At 43.3% G+C, this 15,017-nt stretch overlaps 1 long non-coding RNA gene across 1 annotated transcript; it reads left to right on the top strand.

The window, feature by feature from the left end:
• The first annotated feature begins 4,974 nt into the window (after positions 1-4,974).
• On the top strand, positions 4,975-14,058 carry LOC148774208 (uncharacterized). Its single transcript, XR_016036077.1, has 3 exons — positions 4,975-5,060; positions 13,378-13,480; positions 13,889-14,058. It is a non-coding gene; the product is annotated as an uncharacterized LOC148774208 (long non-coding RNA).
• Positions 14,059-15,017: the final 959 nt, after the last annotated feature.

Genomic DNA, 15,017 nt, shown 5'->3' with positions numbered 1-15,017 from the left:
ATAGTCTGCTCAACTCAACTTCAGAAATTTCAACCTCTGTGACAAAAGACAAGATGTTGATGATATTTGTGACAGAGAGAAGCAAAATTCTTCCTTTACGTCAACTTCACATAATAAGATCTATAAATTTCAATAAGCTCTGAGGACATCAATGTATCCATAATTATAGAAGCAAGATATGGTGATGGAACACTCAGTTCTTCCATTTTTTAGAGGCTGTCTTAACACCACATGAGTATTGTGTCTTACTCTTTTGGCCTTTGGCCGTTCTATATACACAAGCCATGCTAACCAAATGTCTCACTTTTTTAGCCAGAATGGATTTACGTGTATATCAATAGTGGGAGAAAAAGTGAATTAATGCTTCTTCTTAGCAGTTACCTGACATTACATTTCCTGTTCTTTCTAAACTCTCCTGTGAAATATACACAATATTAAAATTATAAATCCTAACATTTATAATTCTTTCCTTCTAGTAATTTGCTTCTTTTCTTTGGCAACTTAATCACCAGAGGCCTGGGTTTTCTCATCTGTAAAATGAAGGAATTATACCAAATAATATCCAAGAGTTTTTCTGAGTAAGGCCATAGTACTACTTGTGTTTATACTAAGATTGAAAAAATACATAAATACATTGTGGATAATGAGACCCAGGTTTTTCACTTTTGGAGAAAAAGTTTCAAATAAAGAAAGCAAAGAATAGAATAAACTCAGTTGTGTTGGATTGAACCAAAGGTTTTAGTGTGGATTCCTGGTTAGACAAACAAATACAGATACATGCACATGGCCAGGTAGGTATCCAGACATATTTCCCAGCTCTGTCTGCTGAGAGGGCCTAGAAGCAATGAGAACCCAGCAGCAATTAGCATACTAGAGCCCAGATATTGGTTCCAAGTTCTATTTTCTAAAAGGAACCATGTTTCTTTGGAGAAAGTATTGATTCCAGGCCTGTGGCAGGAAATGTAGAAGACACGCCCAGAATATCTTGTGATGCCAGGATAGTAAAGATGCATTTAAGAAATGATGGGGCTATGTCAAAGGAACTCAGAAGTCAACCTGGGGGAGCTCCCAATGGCCAAAGCTGGAATAATTTGAGTGACAAAATAAATAATGATAGTATCAAATTATAACCCATAGACTGAAATGAATATCCACAGGTGGATGGCTGATATTGACAGCAGGACGGTAGCCATGGAAGTTGGAATCGGCTATAGAATGTGTAACAACTCACCTGTCAAATCAACTAGCAGTGAAAATGGGTAGCGCTGGAGGGTCGGGCCTATATCTGACCGCCTCGAGGGGCCCAGACCTTCTGATTGAGGCCCAGCCTGTGGATGGTGTGAGGCTGGTAGTGGCCCCTGGCGTGCCAGGCCTGGGTCTTCCGGAGTCAGGTTGCTTGGGAATGCAGCCCAAAGCAGGTGGTAAACTCCATCTAAGGCTAAATACCAACATGATACCAAGAGTCAACAAGGACCGTAGAGAAAGTTGAAAAGAAGTATCCGCAAGTCCATACTTCTATCAACCAATCAACCAGTGAAGGAGAAGAGTCTACTCTTCTTTATAGTCATGGGGCATGCATGTACTCAGTCATGTCTGACTCTTTGTGACCACATGGACTATAGCCCACCAAGCTCTTCTGTCCATGGAATTTTGCAGGCAAGAATACTGGAGTAGGTTGCCATTTCCTACTCCAGAGGATCTTCCCAACCCAGGGATAGAACCTACATCTCCTGCAATGGCAGGCAGATTCTTTACCACTGGCACCATCAATTCCAATTAATCAGTATCAAAGTAATGAGGTAGATAGAAAACAACCAACTTAGGCAAGTTTAAGAGCCATGGAAGAATGCTGAAATGAGCGGACAAAAGCACGATGAGACACTAAGATGAGTATTTACACAGCCTTCAGGTATCTCCCAAGAAGATACTTACTTTCACAAAATAGGGAAATATTTTTGAAGACTATTAATATCCAGTGTTGATGGTTAGATAAATGGGAAGTTGAGAACTCACATAGACTATTAGTGAAATGAAATGCCCATATCTTTTGACTCAACAATTTAATAAAAAATACACGTGTACACAAGAAACGTATAGAAAAGAACATTTGAATTATTCATAACAGAAAAAAATTGGAAATGATCTTAATATCCTTTAAAAGAAAGAATGGTTAAAAATTATAGCACATGCAGACATCGAAATGTTTTCTAATTATTAAAAAGAAATGAGGTAACATTGATGTATAAACATAAAAATATCTTCAAAACATTCTATGGGTAACAAGCAGGTTGCATAGCACTCGATGAGTATAATAGAGGATGGATAGGTAGATAGATTAAAGAGAATTTACATATTTTACCGGTAACTGTCTCACATAATTCTCGATTTGAATTTCTACATTGGGAATATATTCATTTATGACATATGTAGCTAAAAATATACAGTAAAAAAATAAGCTCCCATATGATTTAGAGCAGCTCTATGTAAATATAGTTATTTTGTCCAACTTTTAAGGTCACACTTAGAAGATTAAAAATGGGCCAAAAGTAAAATATGCAACCAAAAATGTGTATTCCTGAGATTAACGTAAGCAATAGATTTTCTTCATAAAGGTTGGGAACGTGAATGATTTCCTCCTCCACACAGCTCACTGGGCTACAGGTCAGGTAGATTGTTGGAGGGAATATTTTTGCAATATTATTTCAGAGGATGAGCTAGGTAGGGAGATGTCAGAAATCTCCCCAGCTCTAGTTAATAGCCTGGCTGTTCACACCATGTGTTCTGGTGACCAATACAGTCTCACTTGTAAACTTCACTAAATTAGAATGGTAACAGCAAAACAAGCTTACTCATTTAAATACATTTCTTGTACTAATGAAAAAAGTTAGGATGAACAAAACCGTAAAAAAAAGATATAAGGTCTGCAAAGCCACATATTATGCAAAGCCAGGTATTAAAAGAAACTGTTGGGTAATATGAAAGTTGGAGAGTAAGACTATAAAACCAAAACAAAGTTAGGGGAGATAAGAAGCCGTGGACAAATGATGAATTGAGTCACTCCATTTTAAAAGCATTGTTTCAGTTCTGACGGTGTAAGTAAACCTCTGGAGGAAATATAGAAACAAAACTTCCCAGCCATCAGCCAGCTGTTCAAAGCAGAACCTAGAGGTCATTTTTGATATTTCCCGTCTCTCACTGCCAAATCTAATCCATTACTACAAGGAAAATAATTCCATCAATTCAACAACCAAAATAGCTTTCAAATCTCCCCACTGTGTCCTACCTTCAGTACCACCACCCTGGTATCACCACTGCTCAGTCTTAGCAGGACAACCTCAATGACCTTTCAACCCTTCTGTTAGCCTACCCTCCTGTCCTCCCAACCCATAGCAACTAGGGTGATCCTTGAAAAACTTGAATAGTCCTGTTCCTTCTGCTTAAAACTCCTTACCTACCAGGGCTGCCCTGCTGTGACCTTCAAGACAGCAGATACTTGCCAAGCTCCCCCCCGCCACCTGTCCATCTTCATTGTAAGTCTCTCTCCTCATTCTCCAAGCCAGCCTTGCTTCCTTTCTCTCCTTGTGTTCCTCTGCAGGACCATCATACTCTTCTTCCCCCAGTTTTTGCCTGATTGATTCCTTCTCATCAGTCAAGTCTCAACCTAAATGATATTTACCAACAGATGTTTCCCTGACCACACAATCTAAAATAACCCTCACCTCCACCGTTTTGGCCTCTGATCTCTTTCTTCACAGTGCTTACAGAAGTGTGTAATTATATGTTCATTCAAACACATGCCTCTTTCACATGTATCTCCCCCACCGTATGGATCCAAAGAGAGCAGGAACTATGTCTACTGCATTCACTTCTGTATTCCCAATGCCTCATGCAGTAGGTGTTCAATAAATGAATAGGTAAACAAGTTAGCGTAATCAGATCTAGAAATACTTTGAAGGGACGAAACTGCCATACAAGATGAAGACTCGTAGTGCGTGTGCATGGCCAGTCACTTTAGTCGTGTGTGACTCTTTGTGACCCCATGGACTAAAGCCCTCCAGGCTACTCTGTCCATGGGATTCTCCAGGCAAGAATAGTGGGGTGGGCTGCCGTGCCCTCCTCCAGGGGGAAGCTTGGTAGAAAGAACTATTATTCCTGTGATTTAAAGTTAGAAATGATACAGGAATAGACACAGCGCCCTCTAGAGAATTCAAATGGCTGCCCAGACAAGTGTGTTAGGAATTCAGTGTGTAGCCGCCATGTCTGGGTTGAGAAATAATTTTGTCATTGCACCCACGGTGATTAACAACTGACTCATACTGAATAAACTCGTGTCAGATTTATGTGTACCTTACAAAGCCAACTCATTCATTTACAATAAAAAGGATAGCCATCAAGCTAACCTGAGTCTCAAATCTCCATCCATCACTCTCCATAGGAGAGAGCCAGGTAGCTAAATTATATCCAAATGATAACCGAAGTTCAGAAGAGATTCTTGGCCACAAATTACTTGTGCTGCAGAGGTACCATCACCATAGTCTTAGGCCTGAATTCCTACAATAGCCTCCTAACCATTCTCTGTACACCCGCCTCTCAAACCTATTAAGCACATAGCTGCAAAAATGTTCCATTAAAAACAGCCATCTGGTCACCTCACTGCTCTATTCAAAACCCTTCAGTGGTTCTCCATCACATCAGAAGGAAATCCAGCCCCTACTGGGGGTTTACAAGGCTCTGTGTGATCTGGGTCTTGCCACCTCTCTAGTCTCATCAACAGCCCCTCTCTTTCATTCTAGATACCCCCGTACACTCATGCTTGCAGACCGAGAAACCGAACACACAAATGGTCAACAGCCAGACCGTGCATAAAAATAGAGCTCTGACCCACAGCCTGCAATAACCAGCCCCGGAAGCCAGCCTGCTATCTACAAGTCAGACTGGTGGGAGGTCAAACCACTCTCTCTAACAACTGATCCAGGAAAATAAACAATCATCCTGCAGCAGTCAGACCTAGGCAACCAAGGCACGTGGATAACTGATAGCCTTTGAGCCTCTGCCAAAATGTGAGTGACCATGGCTGACTTCCTTGCCAGGGCCAGCTCTGGATAAATGGCCTTTGCTTGTTGTCTTTTGGTTGGTCTTTGTTTATTTCCACAAGACCCTTCCCTGTGACAAGCTGCTTCCTCCCTCAGACACTTTCTAATAGCTGCTTCCTCTGCTTGGAATGCTTCCTCAACCCTTCACGTGGACAGTCCCTTCCTATTTTCTAGATCTCTGCTTATGTATTGAAGACACCCTTCCAAATCACTCTTTATGCACACCCCTGTCCCAGGCTCTCTTTTGATTCCCTTACAGCACTCACCACAACTTGCTATCATTTTGCCTGTCTTTTCAGTTTCTTTCTACCTGTCACCTTCACGAGGATGAAGCTCTGTGAAGACAGAGCCTCTTTCTCTCCTGTTTTTTCTGCTCCTTGAGGACCTAGAATAAAACCCCAGAAACACCAGATACTAAAGAAGATGTTGAATGGGTGAATAATTGATCACACACCTAAAGTGAATGCAGACCCAGTGTAAGGATCAACTGTGTGTGCTGCTGCTGCTGCTGTGTAGTCATTAAGTCATGTCTGATGTGATCCCATGGACTCTAGCCCACCAGGCTCCTCTGTCCATGGGATTTCCTAGACAAGAATACTGGAGTGGGTTGTCATTTCCTCCTCCAGAGGGTCTTCCTGACCCAGGGATCGAACCTGCATTTCCTGCTTAGCAGGCAGATTCTTTACCATTAAGACAGGGTCAGATGGGGGAAGCCCCAAACTATGCCTGCTGCTGCTGCTGCTGCTAAGTCACTTCAGTTGTGTCCGACTCTGTGCGACCCCATAGACGGCAGCCCACCAGGCTCCCCCGTCCCTGGGATTCTCCAGGCAAGAACACTGGAGTGGGTTGCCATTTCCTTCTCCAATGCATGAAAGTGAAAAGTGAAAGTGAAGTCACTCAGTCGTGTCCAACTCTTAGCGACCCCATGGACTGCAGCCTTCCAGGCTCCTCCATCCCTGGGATTTTCTAGGCAAGAGTATTGGAGTGGGGTGCCATTGCCTTCTCTGAAACTATGCCTAGCCACCCTCTAAAATAACTAGATGCCACATGAGTCTGTGATGCTAGAAGTTTGCCAGTCTGTCTCATGGACCATTTTGGGGGCTGGAAGTTGGTTTCTGTTAGACCCGCCTTGATATGAAATATCCTACTTCAGCACAGTGGCTGAAGGAGGGGCGTGGCCCAAGGGGGCATGGCTGTCTCACAAAGTCTATGAACTCTGAACGTCTGAGTTACTTGCCTCTAGCCGTCAAATATTCAGTCCCCCAGGCCTTCCCAGAATCTAACCCACAGGGTCAGCTGCTTCTTGTCAAGTTGCTGAAACAAGTGGAATTTGGTGACTTAACAAACCCCCAGCCTTGTCTTCAAAGGTGTCATCAGATTGAATGAGCAGCCACAACTTCATTGTAGTCCTACCTATTGAGGATTTATCAGAAAACCGGCTTCCCTGGTAGCTCAGTCAGTAAAGAATCAGCCAGCAGTTGAGGAGACCAAGGTTTGATCCCTGGTTGGGAAGATTCCCTGGAGAAGGAAATGGCATACCACTCCAGTATTCTTGCCTGGAGAACTCTATGGACAGAGGAGCCTGGCAGGCTACAGTCCATGGGTTTGCAAGATTCAGACGTGACTTAGAGACTAAACTACCATCATCAGATAAACAGTAACCAATAGGAGAGATAAGGGTGGGGATAGGGACAAGGATTGGAGTGGGGATGAGGGGAGAAGTGGAGATGGCAGAGACAGAGACGTAGAGATACAAAGACATATACGTAAAGCGATTTAACTTCAGCAGATGTGGGGACTGGCGAGCCTTAAATCTGCAGGAAAGCCTGCTGCTGTGCTATCCTCAGTCATGTCTGACCCCATGGACTGTAGCCCACCAGGCTCCTTGTGCATGTTAATCACATCTACAGAATACCTTCCCAGCAACATCCAGACCAGTGACTGGCCAGACCACTGGGCACCACAGCCTATCCATAAAGACACAAAATTGATCTGCACACCAAGGTTTCAAATTCAACTCCTTATTTTTAAAATAAGATAATATCTTTCCTCAACTTAAAATTGCCCTAGGCTTGCTCCCACCCTCAGCTTAAATTCCCAGTCTTCTGCCATGATGGACAGGCCCAGCTGAGTATGATTCAGGCCTCTCTGGTCTGGTCTCCTGCAGCCCTATTTGTCAATATTCTACAGTCACTCTGTTCTTCTTTCAGCACCTCCGTCATACCAGCCTTTCTCCTGTCTCAGAGTCCTTGCAACTATTCTTCTTTCACCTGCCCCCTCTGTGGCTCATTCATTCTAGAATTCAGGTCTCTTCTGAATGAAACCTTCTTTGACCACCCTACACTTGGGCTTCCCTCATAGCTCGGTTGGTAAAGAATCCGCCTGAAATGCAGGAGATCCTGGTTCGATCCCTGGGTCAGGAAGATCCCCTGGAGAAGGGATAGACTACCCACTCCAGTATTCTTGGGCTTCCCTTGTGACTCAGATGGTAAAGAATTTGCCCACAATGCGGGAGACCTGGGTATGATCCCTGAGTTGGGAAGATCCCCTGGAGAAGGGAAAGGCTACTCACTCCGGTATTCTGGCCTGGAGAATTCAATGGACTATACAATTCATGGGGTCACAATGAGTCGGACAATACTGAGCGATTTTCACTTTCACTTTCAACTACGTATCACTTGCTTATCTCCTTGATCATTATCTGTAATCACCCTTTTTATTCACTTGTCTGTACCTAAATCAGTGATTCTGCTCTGGGGCAAGTTTGCCCCAGGAAACACTTGAAGGTGGTGAAAGATGTTAAGAATCTGAATATCTTTTGCAAAGAGCCAAAAATATTTGCTGAACAATCAGATTTGCAAACAATAGGGCTTCCCTTGTGGCTCAACTGGTGAAGAATCTGCCTGCAATGCGGGATTCCATCCGTGGGTTGGAAAGATCCCCTGGAGAAGGGAAAGGCTACCCACTCCAATATTCTGGCCTAGAGAAGTCCGTGGACTGGATAGTCTACGGGGTCGCAAAGAGTCTGACACGACTGAGTGACTTTCACTTTCAAACAATCAACTGTAGGAAATGAAAGAAGAATGGAGTCTATTATCTGATAGGATGGGAAGACTGAGAGGGAATAGGTTTTGTGGTTACAATCAGGAGTTCATGTTTGCCTATGCTGATTTTAAAATCTTAATTAGACATCCAAATAGTGACATCAAATAACCATTTGTTGTGTCACATTTCTGGAAATACGCTTGTGGGAGCACAATACTCAATGAGATCAACGAAAGTATGAATAGGAGACAGAGGCAAAGCCTACGCCCTGGGTCTTCCCGAACAGGAAGAGGTCTGGAGAAGAGGAGGAACCAGCAAAGGAGAAGACAAACAGACCAATTAGGAGCATGGAAGGAATAAACAAGACGGTGTGAAGTTCTGGAAAGCAAGTGAGGGACGCCTGTCAAGATGGAGTGACCTGCAGTGTCAAATGCTGCTGAGACATGAAGTCGAAAGACGCCTGGGAACTGACCATTGTATTTAGCAACGTGGAGGCCCCTGCTGACCTTGGCAGGAGGAGTTGCAGTGGGGTTGTGGTGTGGAAGCCTGAGTGGATAGATAAGAAGGGAACTGGAGGAGAGGAAGGAAAGACGGCAAGTAGCAGTAACTCAGCGTTTGGCTGCAAAAGGGAGCAGATAGGACCACAGCTAAGAGAGGAGGTGAAGAGCCGACTTTTGTCAAGCAGGAGACATTACAGCAGAGTGAAAAACATCCATTTCTGCTTCAGTGACTATGCCAAAGCCTTTGACTGTGTGGATCACAACAAACTGGAAAATTCTGAAAGAGATGGGAGTACCAGACCACCTGACCTGCCTCTTGAGAAACCTGTATGCAGGTCAGGAAACAACAGTTAGAACTGGACATGGAACAATGGACTGGTTCCAAATAGGAAAAGGAGTATGTCAAGGCTGTATATTGTCACCCTGCTTATTTAACTTCTATGCAGAGTACATCATGAGGAACGCTGGGCTGGAAGAAGCACAAGCTGGAATCAAGATTGCTGGGAGAAATAGCAATAACCTCAGATATGCAGATGACACCACCCTTATGGCAGAAAGTGAAGAGGAACTAAAAAGCCTCTTGATGAAGGTGAAAGAGGAGAGTGAAAAGGTTGGCTTGAAGCTCAACATTCAGAAAACAAAGATCATGGCATCTGGTCCCATCACTTCATGGGAAATAGATGGGGAAACAGTGGAAACAGTGTCAGACTTTATTTTTGGGGGCTCCAAAATCACTGCAGATGGTGATGGCAGCCAGGAAATTAAAAGACACTTACTCCTTGGAAGGAAAGTTATGACCAACCTAGATAGCATATTAAAAAGCAGAGACATTACTTTGCCAACAAGGGTCTGTCTAGTCAAGGCTATGGTTTTTCCAGTGCATGTATGGATGTGAGAGTTGGACTGTGAAGAAAGCTGATCGCCGAAGAATTGATGCTTTTGAACTGTGGTGCTGGAGAAGACTCTTGAGAGTCCCTTGAACTGCAAGGAGATCCAACCAGTCCATTCTAAAGGAGATCAGTCCTAGGTGTTCATTGGAAGGACTGATGCTAAAGCTGAAGCTCCAATACTTTGGTCACCTCATGCGAAGAGTTGACTCACTGGAAAAGACTTTGATGCTGGGAGGGATTGGGGGCAGGAGGAGAAGGGGAGGACAGAGAATGAGATGGCTGGATGGCATCACTGGCTCGCTGGATGTGAGTTTGAGTGAACTCCAGGAGTTGGTGATGGACAGGGAGGCCTGGCATGCTGTGATTCATGGGGTCTCAAAGAGTCGGACACGATTGAGCAACTGAACTGAACTGAACTGAACTGAACCCAGCAGAAGGTGGGAATGATGATGGAGGCGAGAACAGACTTGCTGGAGTAAAATCAAAGGGGATGGGGCTTAGCGCAGAAGACCGGGAGTCTTTGCAGAGTTGGGCCACCTCCTCTATGGTGAAGGGCAGTAACATTATGCAGGAATGTGCTGTCTGTGACACGATGTGATGCAGTAGAAAGCTGGCTGCCTTTACAGGACCAGAGTGGGTGGAAGCAAATGTCTTTGTGGAATTTGTCCTTTGGTAACTTCAAATGCTCTTCTATTGATGCGTTCAGAGGTCTGGTCTACAGGTGATCTTTTCCCTCATGAGAAGGCAAAGGGCACATGTGTTTTCACCTTGAGTCTCCCAGACGGACAGACACCATGGGGTTATTTGAAGCAATCACCTAGGACCTTCTCTGTGATTGGTTTCTATCCTTTTTCTATTCCATCTCATCATTCCATTCATTTCCATCTTCCAAGCTTCTGTCTGTGGTCTTCATCTCAAATTTTGGTCTTTTTTTGACCCTGCAGAATTGGCACTTAGATCCTTGTTTCCTGGTTGGATGTCAGTACTCCCTTCTCACTTTGCATGGTCTCTTCTCCATGGCAACTAGCTGCCAAGAGTTGTATGACCTGCACTGTTTCTAGCTCTTTCAGGCCCAGCCCCCAACTCTGGCTTTAATAGCTAATGTACTGGCCTGGATCTCCTCCATCGCCCTCAGAAGGAAACAGATACATTAGTGATAGCTGGAATTTGGTGGTAAAATACAAATTCAGGATAGCCAAGTACATTACCACCACTGATAAATCCAGAAATTAGCATAATATAGTCCAGCTCATTAATCAATAACAGCTGAAAGCATCTTATTGCTGAAACAAATCACACAGGATGTTGTGGTAGGTGGAATTCCAAGATGCTCCTTCCCTCCTAGTGTACGTATCCCCTCGTAACCCCTGGAATGGTGATGATGATGGAATTGACTCCCAAGATGAGGTCATGCTCTGTGGCACAATTGACTTCACAAAGGGTGACTATCAAGGTAGTACTGACCCTTTAAAAGAAGACGGTTTTTCCCAGTTGGTCTCAGAAGAGTCAGAGAATCAAAACACAAAGAAGGGTCTTTGGACAAGCTGTTGCTGACTTGAAGGTGGAGGGGTCCATGTCTCAGAACTGCAGGCAGCTACTAGGAGCTGTGTGTGACCCCACAGCTGACAGCCAGCAAGGAAATGGAGACCTTGATGGTACAACCACAAGAAATGAATTTTGTCAACACCAAGAATGAACTTGGAAGCTGATTGCTACCCAGAGCTTCCGCAGTCTAGTGCGCACTCACTATAGAGGAGGGACTAAAGGCGAGCAAGGAATTTTGTGGGTTCTATGAAGATGGTAGCAGCGTAAAGATGCATCCAGCGTGCTGAAAGCCCACTGCGTTTTAGGCACTATGCTGAATACCAGGAATACTAACGGCAGCAGAACAGTCCTCTTGGTTTATGACTTTGCTGGAGTTTCAACTGTCTTGTTCTGAGGGCCAGTCTTTCCAAACTTAAGCATGGTCTTCAATGGTCTCAAAATCTTTAAGGGAGGTATCCTAACGACTTGTTCCCCTCTAAAAGTGAAAGTAGACCAACTGGCCTGAATGGGATCAGTGAAAATAAATCAAGCGGTTTCCAGTAAATACATGACTAGAGAGTTTGCGCAATAAAAGGTGATGAAAGTGTTAGACATGTCTACCTCTTTGTGACCTCAAGAAATGTAGCATACCAGGCTCCTCTGTCCATGAACTTCTCCAGGCAAGAATCCTGGAGTGGGTTGCTATTCCTTTCTCCAGGGGATCTTCCTAACCCAGGGATTGAACCTGGGTCTCCTGCATTGCAGGCAGATTCTTTACCATCTGGACCACTAGGGAAGCCCTTGGGCAGTATCCAAGTTCAAAAAAACCTCTGTGAGAGTCATATAAAGAAATCAGGGAAAGAAAATGATCGTAACTGAAAACTGGAAACGTATCAATATATCCTGTTTGGGCAAAGGCATTAGAAGATGGTCTGCCCAGAACTTAACAACAGGACATTAAAATAGAGACCAATTTGTTCATGCTAATCCAATACAGCCAACTGAAGCAGAGATTCAAGTCATTTGCAGAGATATCAACCACTGGGAGATAAAGATGATTTTTTTCCTGGTCCATATGAAGTCTCTCTTGAAATCATTCTACTTTATAAATTTCTAATTCCATACACATCAGCAATGTTTGATTAATATTTTGACTTTGGTATCAGAAATTGAGTCTCCTTTATATCTTTATCATTTATAAATTTGAGTAACACAAGTCAGTTTCAAGGAAGTTGAATGACCAACTTGGGAAAAATCCGACAAGTTGGTAAAATCTAGGCATAGTCATATCCCAGGGTTCAATCTGAAATGGTAAATTAGATTTTAAAGCTAAGAACCAGAACCTGGGGAAAAGGGACAATATCCAGCGTTACCATCTTTTGAGAGATTGTCCAGCCCCTCTCTCCAATATCACCATGACTTTGCCAATTGCAAAAAGCCCTAAGAGAACATTCTTTGAGAGTGGGCATGCTAGTAAATAAGCCGTGACTGAACTTTACTTCTCTTTTAGCCACTTTAGTGTTCTAGAGTATCATGAGGATACTCTAGTATCAGCTTGGAAACTACAAAGAACACACCTCTTGGACTTCATGCAGGTTGATTTTATCTGACATCTTCTTTTTTACAGTGGTCTTATTTCTTGGAGAATTGGATATCCCCATTCCTGAATTTGCAATCAGAAAATTGAATCTATCCCCATGGTGCCAAAATCAGTTATCTGTGTTGATTGGCAAAGTCTCTGAATTATGTTTTTCTTCTGTCTTCCTGTGCATATTGGAAGCCTGCTGTTTAGAGGCAATGTTTGTATTAGAAACAATTGCACTTAGGTCTTTGTCAGGGAGTGAAGCTTTCTTACTGGCTAGGGTCTCTCCTTGGGTGTCCAAAATGAAGTGGCATTTTGAGGGACATGGTTTCTAGATAAGGGCTTCCCTGGGGGCTCAGATGGTAAAGAATCTGTTTGCAATGTGGAAGACCAGGGTTTGATCCCTGGTTGGGACGATCTCCTGTAGAAGGAAATGACAATTCACTCCAGTGTTCTTGCCTGGAGAATTCCATGGGCAGAGGAGCCTGGTGGGCTATAGTCCATGGAGTCACAAAGAGTTGGACACGATTGAGTGACTAACATTATACACTATATAGATGAAGACACAGAACTGGAGAGGTAAGGCAACTGGCCCAGTGTCACACAGGGAGCAAGCGTTCAAGTCAGCATTCACAGCCAAGCAGAGCTCTGAGCTTCATCCCTGGACCACACTTCTCCCCAAAGTCTGTAACTTGCAAGGTTATAGTGGTCTTCTCTGCTGAATCTCTGTCTTTTCCTCCCAGACAGGGTGGACATTTCTTAGATGGGTACCCTTGTTAAACCAACGTCCAATTTTGCAATGACTTCCCAGCAGTCATCGTTAACACCAAGATTTTTACAAGGAAGGTAATCCTCCATGTATCTGAGCTCATGGGCTCCTGACAGCTTCTCTCAGCAGCTCTGCCTGAGACTTTCTCAGTTGCCCAAACCATGCCAGCTTGTCCAGCCAGCATGCAAGGCAGCTGGAAATACTGGGGCTGTAACACCCCCAGGGGAAACCCGACCTGTCAGGGGTGGGAGCAAGGGGATAAATTACTCCTCCCCCTTTCCCTACCGTCTCTCCCTCTCACCTCGCCCTCATTCGTACCTTCTGGGATGACTCAGTAAATAACCCCCAGTGTCTTTATCTCATCTGTGCTGGGGAAACCAAGCTAAGACACTTAACAAACATGAAAGTGAAATTGCAAGCCAGCTGCTACCTAGTTTATGGTTTCTGCTGTTGTTGTTTTTAACCAAATCATATCCTCATACCAGATGTTTGTTGGAGTACTGAGGGATGAACAGCCTTGACAATGGGTCATTGGGCAAATACAACTCCGGGATAATTCACCAGAGTATGGACGTCCGGGAATCGAAAAGGAACTGGCCAGCCTCCTACAATAAGCCCTGGTAAACAGAACAGACACTATGAAATTTAAAACCACAAACAGCATAATTAAATTGGAACCAAAGCGAATGTGTCATTGTTGGCTCTTTACAGAATAAATGAAATGCAAGCTGAGCAAATTTAAAGGGCAGCTCGTTTCTTCTCTTTCTGAGGAAGCCACCGTGGGTTTCTGTTCGCTGATACTAAGGGCACCATTAGTGGTTCCACAGTGTCTTTCCCATGTGTACCACAACTGAGCTAGACCAAGCCCTCGAGGGGAAATCAAACAGTAAATGCATATTTAAAATGATTTTATTAAAGGAAAATTCACTTCATCAAACCACAATGAACCCATCAGAAAATCATGAAAACATTATTTTGTCACAGCCCTAAAAAGCTGGTTCCAGTCTAAATGATTAATTAGAAGTTAAGCATAAACAATCAAACAAATACCCTGTTGCACATTTACCTTTAACGAGCAGTCATTTGGAATTCACCCGACAGAAATGTGGTATCCAAAACTTAACACAGGATGAGAGGGACAGTGCTTCCTTGTTTCATGAATCCTGTATATAATTCGTGCTAAACACATGAAGTTTGGCTCAAGAAACTCACAAGCAACTCAGCTACTCAAACCAAATAAAATCAAGTGATTCTAGAATGATATTTAGTGCTTTCATTTTCTCAAAGTAAGTTTGTTTCAAGGGGGAAATATGAGCAATGGAACAAAGACAATAAAAATTAAAGTAGGGGATGGTTCCAAGTGACAATGAAAGTTACAAAGGAAAAAAAAGTCAAAATTAGATGGAAAATTAGCATAGCCTCATTTGCACTGAGAAATTTCATTTCATCTCTTCCTGCCATGACAATTATGAAAGAAAAAGAATGACAGAGGAAGAATGATATGAATGAAAAAAGAAAAACAAATGATTCTCTTTCCTTCCATGAAAATAAACAACAAAAACAAAGCTTTGAGAAAGAAGAGAGTTAGGAGTTTCTTAATTTAGTTTGGAATGT

Source organism: Moschus berezovskii, chromosome 23 (genome assembly GCF_049115385.1).
Source record: "Moschus berezovskii isolate FMDL1 chromosome 23, NW_MosBer_1.0, whole genome shotgun sequence".
NCBI classification, from domain to species: domain Eukaryota; kingdom Metazoa; phylum Chordata; class Mammalia; order Artiodactyla; family Moschidae; genus Moschus; species Moschus berezovskii.
The sequence above is the reverse complement of the archived record's forward strand: the minus strand, read 5'-3'. Positions and strand labels throughout refer to the sequence as shown.